The 12,477-nt window shown below is 60.3% G+C and overlaps 1 protein-coding gene across 1 annotated transcript in view; it reads left to right on the top strand.

Annotated features, from left to right (window-relative positions):
- The window catches only part of BOP1 (BOP1 ribosomal biogenesis factor), an 82,998-nt gene that overhangs the window by 4,344 nt on the left and 66,177 nt on the right, over positions 1 to 12,477 (top strand). The window lies entirely within an intron of this gene.

Here is a 12,477-nt window from a genome sequence, read left to right as displayed (position 1 = left end):
TGCTCCTTAGGGGGATTCGGGGCTTGCTCTGAAGGTTTGCAGTCAGCTCTTGTGTGTCTGCTTTTCATGGCAGGCTGATGTGGTGACTTCGGCGCGTCTGGGAGAGTTGCTGAACGGTGACTTGTAGCCTGCGTGCAAACACGGGTCTGAACAGCAGGGATATCTGGAGGCCGGACTCTTCGGCCTTTGTTTAGCTTGTTCTTGGCACTGATTTTTAGCCCTAAGCTTAAAATACGTTGCAAATTCCACCGTGCTGGTTTCCAGCGCAGCGTAGCACGGTCGGGGACGTGGTGTGCAGGTGCCAGAAGCGGCCGTCAGCCGCAGAGCTGTCGTTATTAGGTGCGGCGGTGACAGCCCCCAGCTCTTCCTCCCCCTTGCAGTTGGGTAATAAAGTGCGGATGCGGAGCGTGGACCCTCCCCGGCAGCTCCTCCGAAGCCGTGTTTCCACAGCGGGCCGATGAACTTCGCAGTCAGCAGCTTCTCTGAGAGCTGCCGGAGCGGGGATGTTTCCCATCTCCAGCCTTGTCTTCTCCTCCTGGTTCTGCTCCGTCTCTGAAGATGCATCCCTGAGGCAGGTCGCCTCGTCGGCGTGACCGAGAGCTGTCTTCCTGCTGAGGTGGTTTCCCTTCCGTGAGGTTGAATCGGCTCCTGGGGAGCGTGTCGGAGCCGAGCCGGCACACGGGGAGCGGCGAGAGGAGGGTGGGAGGGTAAAGACCACCTCTGAGCAGAGCTGCTACGTCAGCTTGCCCCCTCATGGAGACCCAGGCCTGATCTTCACAGCCCTCCTGCGTGCTTGGCTCGTTCTAACCTGGACAGCTGTCTTGCTGCCCCTGGTTCTCAAAGCTGAAGACCTCGTTCTGTCCTGTGGGAATTTGGTTGGAACCTGCCTTGAGACTTCCCAGCTGATGCTGGTTTGCTCCCATATAGCTTGTGCCTTGCTGGCAGTGCGGACACCTGAGCTGGTGCTGGAGGAGCCTCCTGCTCCTCCCTGTTGGATGTTGAGGGGACTGGAGCATCTCTGCTACGAGAAGAGGCTGAGGGAGCTGGGCTTGTTCAGCCTGGAGAAGAGAAGGCTGCGAGGGGACCTTCGAAATGCCAATAAATATCTGCAGGGTGGGGGTCAGGAGGACGGGGCCAGACTCTTCCCAGTGGTGCCCAGTGACAGGACAAGGGGCACCGGGCACAAACTGGAGCAGAGGAAGCTCCAGCTGAACCCGAGGAAGAACTTCTTCCCTCTGAGGGTGCCGGAGCCCTGGCCCAGGCTGCCCAGGGAGGCTGTGGAGTCTCCTTCTCTGGAGATATTCCAGCCCCAGCTGGACGCGGTGCTGTGCAGCCTGCTCTGGGTGACCCTGCTTGGGCAGGGGGTTGGGCTGGGTGACCCACAGAGGGCCCTGCCAACCCCGACCATTCTGTGATGTTCAGCCTTGAAGTTAAAGATGACTTTGTCCTCTGGGAAGGGCCCGTCGCTGTGCCCGTCACTCGAGGCACGCTGGGGAGCGCTTCGGAGGGGTTTGCCCTGTCACAGAATCACGGAATGGTCGGGGTGGGAGAGGGGCAGAGAAGCTCGCGGATGTTCTGCGATCGCTCTGAGGTTTCCTGCTGGGAGACCAGACAGCGAGGAGCCTGGCTCGCTCAGGTTGCCAGAGCTTTTCTGTAAACTCAGCGCCGTGGTCCTCCCGGAGAGGCCTGTCTGGGGCCCGGGAAGATCTCCGGGACATCTCTGACCCACGGACGGAGAGGACGCTGCCGCTGCCGCACCTCGCAGCGAGGGGCTGGGGGGCTGTTCCGCCTGCTGCCCGCTTTTATCGCCGTCTCTCACTGCGTCCCTAAAACCTGCGCTACTGCGATCAGCCGGTGATTTGGGGAGTGCTGGAGCAAAGCCAGCGCTCTTTCGCTCGTCTGCTCTTAGTCTTTCCTGCCCCATCCGTGGAAGCAGAGGCTCTGGCAGGGGAGAAGCGGTGAGATCCCCCCCCTAATCCTTGAGATACAGGGGAGGTGTTACCGCTCTCGGAGCGTTTGGTGTTTCAAATACTCTTGCTGGAGGTTTGTGTCCTGGTTTGTGACCCTTGTGTTTGAGCAGCCTAGAGAAGCGATGGGAGGACTGACAGCTCCTGAGACGATGAAACACGGGACAGTTTAGGATATGCTGGTCCTGGTGCAGAGCTCAAGCATAGGTGGGTTGGGCTGCATGCCCAGCAGCGTGGACACGGGGTGAGGGGGGGGATTCTGCCCCTCTGCCCCGCTCTGCTGAGACCCCCCCGGGAGTCCTGCGCCCAGCTCTGGAGCCCTCAGCACAGGGCAGAGCTGGAGCTGTGGGAGCGGGGCCAGAGGAGACCCCAGCAATGACCCGAGGGCTGGAACCCCTCTGCTGGGAGGAATTACAGAAAGGTCGGGGTTGGCAGGGACCTCTGTGGGTCCCCCAGCCCAACCCCCTGCCCAAGCAGGGTCACCCAGAGCAGGGGGCACAGCACCGCATCCAGGCGGGGCTGGAATATCTCCAGAGAAGGAGACTCCCCAGCCTCCCTGGGCAGCCTGGGCCAGGGCTCCGTCACCCTCAGAGGGAAGAAGTTCTTCCTCGGGTTCAGCTGGAGCTTCCTCTGCTCCAGTTTGTGCCCGTTGCCCCTTGTCCTGTCGCTGGGCACCACTGCAAAGAGTCTGGCCCCATCCTTTTGAGTCTGTCCCATCCTCTTGAAAGAAAAGTTGGGAGAGCTGGGGCTGCTCAGCCTGGGGAGGAGAAGGCTGCGGGGAGACCTTAGAGAGGTCTTCCAGAACTTCATGGGGGCCTACGAGAGAGCTGGAGAGGGGCTGGGACAAGGGCATGGGGTGATGGGACAAGGGGTCCATCAGGCTTTGGACTGACAGAGGGGAGATTCAGATCGGATCTCAGGAAGGAATTCTTCACTCGGAGGGTGGGGAGGCCCTGGCCCAGGTTGCCCAGAGAGGTGGGAGATGCCCCCTCCCTGGGAACACCCCAGGCCAGGCTGGACGGGGCTCAGAGCACCCTGATCTGGTTAAAGAGACCCTGCCTGTGCCAGGGGTTGGGCTGGGTGGCCTGGGAAGGTCCCTTCCCACCCAAAGCATTCATTCATTCTGTGACGAGGTGCCTCTCTAGATCTGGGCTCGTCAGCCCGGTGGTTATCTGCAGCTGCCTCCAAGAAGATGCTTTTAGGAAGCTGGAATGTAAAAAGTCTTGTCTTCGGGGCTTAAAAAACCCCGCAGAGGAGCAAAGGCAGGCTCTCCTGAGGAGAGAAGAGAGGGAGGTACCGAGCTGCGAGCCAGCGCTGGCGCTGCAGCCCGTGGAGAAGTGTTAATCCGGTCTGAGCAGCAAGGTGCTGAGCTGAGTTGTGCCGTCCCAGCTCCCTTCGGGATCCCGGAGCGAGAAAGGCCGCTGCTTCCACCACCTGCCTGTCAGCAGATTGCAAAGCCCCGCTCTTAGTGCCTCTCTGGCTCGCAGGGCTGTGTAAATATTAGGCTGTCCTTGTCGGATTAGATTTCCTCTTAATGACTTCCAGCGTTCTGACAAGCTGCGCTTTTCTTCCTTGGCAGCCCTGGTGCTGAGCTGAGCCGTCCGACGCTGCTCTCGGAGACCCTCCCCCGGGGAAAAGCCCGGTGGCCTGCGGTCGAAGGCCGGGCTGAAATGTTGATTTGCTGCTTTTGGAAGCCGGGAAGCCCCTTCAGCGCGGCTCTCCAGCACCCAGCAGCTCAGCACCGGGCGGCTGCGGGTCCCCAGCCCGTCAGGGCTGATGTGTTCACAGAATTACAGAATGTTAGGGGTTGGCAGGGCCCTCTGTGGGTCCCCCAGCCCAGCCCCCTGCCCAAGCAGGGTCACCCAGAGCAGGGGGCACAGCACCGCGTCCAGCCGGGGCTGGAATATCTCCAGAGAAGGAGACTCCCCAGCCTCCCTGGGCAGCCTGGGCCAGGGCTCCGGCACCCTCAGAGGGAAGAAGTTCTTCCTCGTGTTCAGCTGGAGCTTCCTCTGCTCCAGTTTGTGCCCGTTGCCCCTTGTCCTGTCACTGGGCACCACTGGGAAGAGTCTGGCCCCATCCTCCTGACCCTGCAGATATTTGCAAGCATTTGTGTTCTCATCAGCGAGAGCATGAGGGGAGACTGAACCCCTCCATTCAGTTCTCTCAAGCCCAAATTAATTTATACTTCTATTTGCCACGCCAGCCTGAAACAGAAAAGCAGCCGACAGATTCTTTCGTGGTGGCCCAGTTTCTGCGGAGCCTTCTTGCCTGTGGTCCCCCAGGAGGTGTTTCGGGCAGTGGCGGAAGGAAGGAAGCCACCGTTGGTGCCAGCAGCAGCTCGGGGCATCGATGCAGGAGCCGCTTCTCAGCGCTTCGTGCCCGGCACACGCCTGGGCTGCCTTGTGGAGCCTCCGCACCAGGCAGATCCCGGCGCCCAGCCTGCTGTGCCGGTCCCGGCCCCAGCCCCGTGTCGGTGTTGCCGGGGTCCGGAGGGCCGTGCTCGGCGCTGAGCCTCGGTCAGCGTGCTCGGGGGGCACAGGCCAGCTTTCCCAGTGCAGCACGATGCCCTCTGGACATGGCTTTGTCTCCAGCTGCGGTGGGGACCGGCTGTCAGTATCGGCCTGGCGTCTCTTGATTTGTCCTACAGGAAGGATCCAAGCGAGTTCCTCGTGGGCTCCCAGCAGCAGGCGTGTTCCGGAGGCTGCTGCCCAGAGAGCTGCTTCCACAGACCTGGCTGCACCATCCTGCTGCTTGATGAGGGTTGTCCTCAGCGGCGCTGAGTCTGGTTGGAGGCCGGGAACTAGTGGTGTCCCCAGGGGTCAGTACTGGGCCCAGTCTGGTTCAACTTCTTCATCAACGACCTGGATGAAGAGTCAGAGCGTCCCCTCAGCCAGTTTGCTGCTGGCACAGAACTGGGAGGAGTGGTGGACACCCCGGCAGGCTGTGCTGGATCCATGGAGACCTGGGCAGGCTGGAGAGCTGGGCAGAGAGGAACCTGATGAGGTTCAACCATGGCAAGGGCAGGGTCCTGCCCCTGGGGAGGAACAACCCCAGGCACCAGGACAGGCTGGGGTGGAGCTGCTGGAGAGCAGCTCTGCGGAGAGGGACTGGGAGTGCTGGGGGACGACAGGGTGACCCTGAGCCAGCAGCGTGCCCTGGGTGCCAAGAAGGCCAATGGGATCCTGGGGTGCGTGAGGAGGAGTGTGGGCAGCAGGGCGAGGGAGGTTCTCCTGCCCCTCTGCTCTGCCCTGGGGAGGCCCCATCTGGAGTCCTGTGTCCAGTGCTGGGCTCCCCAGTTCAAGAAAGATGAGGAGCTACTGGAGAGAGTCCAGAGGAGGGCTACGAGGATGAGGAGGGGACTGGAGCATCTCTGCTGCGAGGAGAGGCTGAGGGAGCTGGGCTTGTTCAGCCTGGAGAAGAGAAGGCTGAGAGGGGACCTTCGAAATGCCTCTAAATATCTGCAGGGGGGGGTCAGGAGGACGGGGCCAGACTCTTCCCAGTGGTGCCCAGTGACAGGACAAGGGGCAACGGGCACAAACTGAAGCAGAGGAAGCTCCAGCTGAACCCGAGGAAGAACTTCTTCCCTCTGAGGGTGACGGAGCCCTGGCCCAGGCTGCCCAGGGAGGCTGTGGAGTCTCCTTCTCTGGAGATATTCCAGCCCCGCCTGGACGTGGTGCTGTGCCCCCTGCTCTGGGTGACCCTGCTTGGGCAGGGGGTTGGGCTGGGTGACCCCCAGAGGTCCCTTCCAACCTGTAACGTTCTGTGGTTCTCCAGGGCTGCAGGCAGAGCCACTTGTCCTGGCCCTGGCAGAAGCCATGTTCCTGCTCTTGTTCAGAAGAGGTCCCTTCCAGCCCCTACCATGCTGTGATTCTGTTTGATTTCCTAACGTCTGAACTCCAAACTGTGGAGCACATGTGCGTTCGCTTAGCAACTGGAGACTTTTTGGTATTGGAAGAGTTTGCCTGGGAATGGAACCCTTTTCAAACCCAACAGCTGATAATGAGGTAAACGTCCATCTTAAGCCCGTAAACTGCCACTGGGCTTAGCTGGTCTGACGGGCTTCCCGGACCCGAGACCCTGCTCATCGGAAGGAATTGCACGGCTTCATCTCGGCTTCCTTCACGAGCCGGCGCCGTGTTTGTCCCTGGGTCAGCAGCAGTCGGTGTGGAGGCACTGGAGCAGCTGGAGGTGCTGCGGGTTGGTGTTTACGTGCGTTGAGGGGAGGTGGAGGAGGCCGGGTGACGGAGAACAGCCCGCGCAAGGACGCTGTAGCTCACGGGGCTGTGAATTCGGGACTCCTGTTTGCAGCCCTGTTGCAAGCTGGGTCACTGCTGCTCCTTTAGGTGCCATTTTTCCATGGGTAAAACTGAGGATTTGGCTGTTTTGCCTCCCAGGGCGAGCAGAGCATGTGACAGCGTTCGGTCCAGGAACCGTCCCAGTTTAGCAAAGGGAGGATCATGACGTGCATGTGTTGGTTGCTTGCTCTTCCTCACCTCGACCATAGCATCTGAGCAAGGTCTGGGCTTGGCAGCAATGAGCAAGGTCTCTCGCTACTTGCTCTTCCTCACCTTGACCATAGGCAAGGTCTGGGCTTGGCAGCGAAGAGCGAGGTCTCCCACTACTCTGTCTTCCTCGCCTTGACTGTAGGATCTGAGCAAGGTCTCTCACTACTCGCTCTTCCTCACCTTGACCGTAGGATCTGAGCAAGGTCTGGGCTTGGCAGCAATGAGCAAGGTCTCTCGCTACTCGCTCTTCCCCGCCTTGACCGTAGGATCTGAGCAAGGTCTGGGCTTGGCAGCGATGAGCAAGGTCTCTCGCTACTCACTCTTCCTCACCTTGATGGTAGGATCTGAGCAAGGTCTGGGCTTGGCAGCAATGAGCAAGGTCTCTCACTACTCGCTCTTCCTCGCCTTGATGGTAGGATCTGAGCAAGGTCTGGGCTTGGCAGCGAAGAGCAAGGTCTCTCACTACTCGCTCTTCCTCACCTTGACCATAGGCAAGGTCTGGGCTTGGCAGTGATGAGCAAGGTCTCTCGCTACTCGTGTGCACATCCCGGCGTCTGGTAAAGCTGAGAGGAACCTCGCAGCCCCGCTCCTGAACACGTGGGATGGTCGCTGGGGCTCGCACAAGGATGAGCCTGGTGAGGGGTCTGGAGAACAAGTCCCCAGAGGAGCGGCTGAGGGAGCTGGGGCTGCTCAGGCTGGAGCAGAGGAGGCTGAGGGGAGACCTTCTCGCTCTCTGCAGCTCCCTGACAGGAGGGGGCAGTGAGGGGGGGTTGGGCTCTGCTCCCCAGGAACCAGCGCCAGGACGAGAGGCGATGGCCTCGAGCTGCGTCAGGGGAGGTTCAGATGGGACATGGGGACAAATGTCTGTCCTGGGAGAGCGGTCGGGCGTTGGAGCAGCTGCCCAGGGCAGTGGGGGAGTCCCCATCCCTGGGGGGGTCCAAAACCCGTCTGGATGTGGCCCTTGGGGACAGGGTTTGGCAGGCATGGGGGGGTTGGGGTGACGGCTGGACTTGATGATCTTGGAGGTCTTTTCCCACCTGAATGATTCTGGGATTCTGTGATGATTACTAACATGGCAAGCATGACAAAATGAGCCTGGGCACTGGCTGGAAGGTGGAGAAGCCAAACCCGAGGAAGAACTTCTTCCCTCTGAGGGTGACGGAGCCCTGGCCCAGGCTGCCCAGAGGGGCTGTGGAGTCTCCTTCTCTGGAGATATTCCAGCCCCGGCTGGACGCGGTGCTGTGCCCCCTGCTCTGGGTGACCCTGCTTGGGCAGGGGGTTGGGCTGGGTGACCCCCAGAGGTCCCTTCCAAACCCGACCATGCTGGGATTCTGTGGTTCTGTGAAGAGGGCGAGCCAGGAGCTCCTGATCTGTTCCCCACAACCGAGGAGGAACTGCGTGGGAGCGCTGTGAGAACTTCACGGTGGGAGGCCAGCAGGTTTTGCTCAGGGCAAGGGGAGCCAAAGGAGCTGCTGACGTTTTAATCCAGCTTCCAGTAGCTCTTGGTTTGAGGAGGAGAAGGAGGGTCTAACGAGGTCATTAACATGCTTGGATGCTTATTTTACCAACTGGCAAATGCATGGGGGACGCTTCCCGTACCCGTTCAGCTGTTTGTCCGCCTCGCCGGTCGTTGCGATGCTGTCGCGTACGGCTGTCGTGGCAGCGACAGCTTGAGGAAACGAGCAGCCCTGGTGTAGGCAGAGGCTGTGCCTGGTTTATCTGGCGTGGTGCTGGTGCCTGGCCCAGCGTGGTTTGCCTGCCGCCCCGCACGTCTCTGATCGTGTGGAGGCCTCCAAGGCTGCTGGAGGCATCATCCCCCTCCTTTCTGCCTCTCTGGTTCGTGCTTTAGTTCAGATTAATCCTTTTTTTTTTTCCGAGTTCCTCGGATCTAGATTGTGGGATTTACCCGTTGGAGTTTTTGGGTGGAGGAACCCCAGCTGATCTGCAGGTGGGTTGGGGAGGGACGACGTTCCAGGTCTCGCTGGCTTGGGAGGCTTCGATCTTTCTTCCCTTACCCCCTGGTTACAGCAAAACCTGTGCTGTCAAAACCTGCTCTTGGAACCCACCGGCTGCCCCGGGTCTCCCCTTCGGTGACCAAACCTGCCAGAAACGGGGTTCGGTGACGGCTGTCGGTGACGCTCAGCACCGCCCGGCTCCTCCAAGCCGAGATCTGACGCCTGGAACCCCATGAGCTGGAGGTCCCGGTCCCCGTGCCCTGGCAGCGGCTGTGGCGGGGGGTGCCACAGGGCAGTTTTGGGGGCTTTTGTGGTGTGTCCGGTATCACTTGCCACCCTCAAGGGGCAACGGGCACAAACTGGAGCAGAGGAAGCTCCAGCTGAACCCGAGGAAGAACTTCTTCCCTCTGAGGGTGACGGAGCCCTGGCCCAGGCTGCCCAGGGAGGCTGTGGAGTCTCCTTCTCTGGAGATATTCCAGCCCCGGCTGGACGCGGTGCTGTGCCCCCTGCTCTGGGTGACCCTGCTTGGGCAGGGGGTTGGGCTGGGGGACCCACAGAGGTCCCTGCCAACCCCAAACATTCTGTGATTCTGGTGGAACGAGCCTCTGTGCTTCACCTTCACCCCTGCCCTGCCTGGCCCTGCCCACGACCCAGCGCGGGGCAGAAGCCTTTGCAGGGTGAACGTCCCTGGAAGACGCAGAGCATTTTTTTTCCGATAAGCTGCAAGAGAAGCAAGCGGCCGCTGCGCTCCCCTGCGACCAGGCCTGCTGACCCCTCCGCTCCTGGCACCGTCCGCGTATCCCGCAGCCCCCCGAGAGCCCCGTCTGCTCCAGACGGGCTTTTTCCTGGTGAAAGGATTTTAGGGCTCAGCGCGTGTTCGCTGGTTCCCAGGTGGGCTTTAGTCAAGTGTCGGAGGGCGCGGGGGGTGTGATTGACGTCCTCGCTGAGGGCTTTCTGACTTCCCTGGCGAAGCTTTCTTGCAGGGTCCGAATCTGCCGAGAGCCGCGCCGAATCCCGGCACGCTGGAGCCTGTCGGCAGATGCCCCAACCAGGGTCGATCTCCGGCGAGAATCCTGGGCAAGGTCCTGCCTTGTGGCAGCTCTCGGAGTAAACTCAGGACCTGAGGAGCCCGTGAGCCTCTGGTTTTCTCTGAAACTGGGTGGACTGGGAGGCTGAGCATCACTGGGGTAAGAGCGGGAGCGCCGGAGCGACCGCGGGCCGTGCTCTCGAGGCCGCCGGCAGCCCAGGTCTGCGGCGCGGGATCCCGCTCCGGTCTCATCGTGGCAGCAGAGAGAGGAAGGGGGGGGAAGCGAGGGGAAGATGGAAACTCAAGTCCAAAGCCATCGTAGCGCCAAGAGCCTGGAAAAAAACTTATCTCCAATCTCCCTTTTTAAAAATTTTTTAATAAAGCCTTTTGTTTTTGCAGTAATCTCATCCTCTTGCCGGCCCAGTATTTTCCAGGCTCGCTCCCACCCCTCTCCCCGCGCTCGGGGGAGCTGCGCTGGTGTCTGCGTGCAGCAGAAGGTGATCGCACACTGCGTGGATTTTACTGCTCCCACGAGGGACGTTTTCTGGGGCTGTTTTTCCGATTATTTCACTGAATCCTCCCGTAAACCCGATCTAGCCAGGGTCCCCGTTCTCCCCCTACCCCGGCTCCGCGTGGTACGCGGGGGGGAGAGAGAGAATCTCTTTTCCAGGGAAGGATCTGTAGCTTTCTCGGCACCCACACAGCAGGTCAGCGAGTGGGCGAAGTCTGATGTTCGGTGCTGTCTGGTTACCCGTGTCTGAGGAGGGAATGAACTCCTGCCCGTGGGTTGTCTCCTCTGACGGGAGCAGAACGTGCGGCCCGTGGGCCCCGCGGCGGGACGAGCTCGGTTTCGGTGCAGGGGGTGTCCTGCCCGCTGCGGGTTCTGGCGTGGCAAAAAAAAAAAATGGGGATCACCCAAGCGATAGCGGCTGCATCGAGCTCCTGGCGAGTGGGGTTGGTCCGACCACTCGTGATGGGTGAGCTCGGCTGGCCGCGTCGGGCACAGCGTGGTGGTGGGGGCTTCTTCATCGCGGTGACGTTGTGTCTGCGGTCTGTTCCTGCCCCGTTCTCTGCCCGGGTCTTTTCCAAAGAGGTTCAGAGTGGCTCCAGATGTGCCACGTGATGTCAAAACTTACCCCCCTTCAGAGGGCTGGAACCCCTCTGCTGGGAGGAGAGGCTGGGAGAGCTCAGCCTGGGGAGGAGAAGGCTGCAGGGAGACCTTAGAGAGGTCTTCCAGAACTTCATGGGGGTCTACGAGAGAGCTGGAGAGGGGCTGGGACAAGGGCAGGAGGTGATGGGACAAGGGGTGAGGGCTTTGGACTGACAGAGGGGAGATTCAGATCGGATCTCAGGAAGGAATTCTTCACTCGGAGGGTGGGGAGGCCCTGGCCCAGGTTGCCCGGTGAGGTGGGAGATGCCCCATCCCTGGGAACATCCCAGGCCAGGCTGGACGGGGCTCGGAGCACCCTGGGCTGGTGGAAGGGGTCCCTGCCCATGGCAGGTGGTTGGAACTGGATGATCTATAAAGTCCCTCCCAACCCAACCCATTCTGGGATTCATTCTATGAAAACTCACCAGTAACTTCAGGTTACGCAGGCGAGATGGTTGTGTCCTTCACCCAATCTCAAACGCTTTGTCCAGCAGCTCTGGAGTCCTGAGGGCAGGCGTGGTGGAGCCCATCGGTAGGTTGGACCCTTGCTGAAGTTCAGGGCTGGGGAAAGCCTGCCCCTGCGATAGCGTCGTCCAGAGACCCCCGTGCGCTTGTCCTGCCGGGTAGGGAGAACGGTGATGCTGGGTCCATCCTTGGGAGAGCAGGCTCTGGGGTCTGTTGAGGATCTGCTGGAGGGCAAATCTGCCGGTCAGAGAGACCTTGAAGGGCTGGAGGAGAGGGCTGACAGGCACCCTGTGAAGTTCAAGGATGAAGCAGATGAAGTCCCGCACCTGGGACAGAGTAACCCTGTGCAGCAGGATGGACAGCAGCTCTGGAGGGGAGGACCTGGGGGTCCTGGGGATGGCCTAGGAGTCTCCAGAGCAACACCGACCGGCCGTGTCGTAGGTCATGCTGGCAGGAGCACAACCAGCACAGCTAGCGATGGGGTCCTTCACCTCTCTTCAGCACCCAAGACCCATCTGGGCTTAGGGTCTGGTCTGGGGCCCACCAGTACAACACAGTGACGGACAGGAATGAGTCGCCACCAGAGAGGTGGCGAGATCTCCATCCTTGGGAATACTCAGACGTTGGCCAGATGAGGCCCCAAGCATCCTGAGATAACTTTGAAGCTAGCTCTGCCTGGAGCAGGGGGTTGGAGTAGGGACCTCCAGAGGTCCTTTCCACCATAAATTGTTCTGTTTCCACTGTTGGAGTTCGTGTGGTTTCTGATGCAGTCCTGACCTCCTGAGCCTGGAGCCACGCTGGCACCTCATCCTGGGCTGGTTGTGCCCTGAGTGATGCTCGGTGTTCCTGGGAAGTCCTGTCCCTGTCCTGCCTCTCCTTGCAGGTTGGGTTGTCTCAGCCTCTGCCCTGGTTGTGTCTGTGCATGGTCTCAGTGGCATCGAGCTCCAGGAGGAGAGAGGGACACAGAGTCTTGAAATCAGGGGAGGTTTAGATTGGATATTGGGAAAAATTTCTTTACTGAGAGAGTGGTCGGGCGTTGGACCAGGCTGCCCAGGGCAGTGGTGGAGTCCCCATCCCTGGAGGGGGTTCTGAAAGCGTATGGATATGCACTTCAGAACCATAGAAGCCTAGAATCATTACAGTTGGAGAAGACCTCGAAGATCACCAAGTCCAGCCATCAACCCAATGCCACTATGCCATGTCCTTCATCCTTCAGGACATGGCATGGTGGTGTTGGGTTGTTGGGTCCTGAAGGATGAAGGACATGGCATGGTGGTGTTGGGTTGGCGGGTCCTGAAGGATGAAGGACATGGCATGGTGGTGTTGGGTTGGCAGGTCCTGAAGGATGAAGGACATGGCATGGTGGCGTTGGGTTGGCGGGTCCTGAAGGATGAAGGACATGGCATGG

The sequence above is a fragment of the Opisthocomus hoazin genome, chromosome 3 (assembly GCF_030867145.1).
Source record: "Opisthocomus hoazin isolate bOpiHoa1 chromosome 3, bOpiHoa1.hap1, whole genome shotgun sequence".
Taxonomy (NCBI): domain Eukaryota; kingdom Metazoa; phylum Chordata; class Aves; order Opisthocomiformes; family Opisthocomidae; genus Opisthocomus; species Opisthocomus hoazin.
The sequence above is the reverse complement of the archived record's forward strand: the minus strand, read 5'-3'. Positions and strand labels throughout refer to the sequence as shown.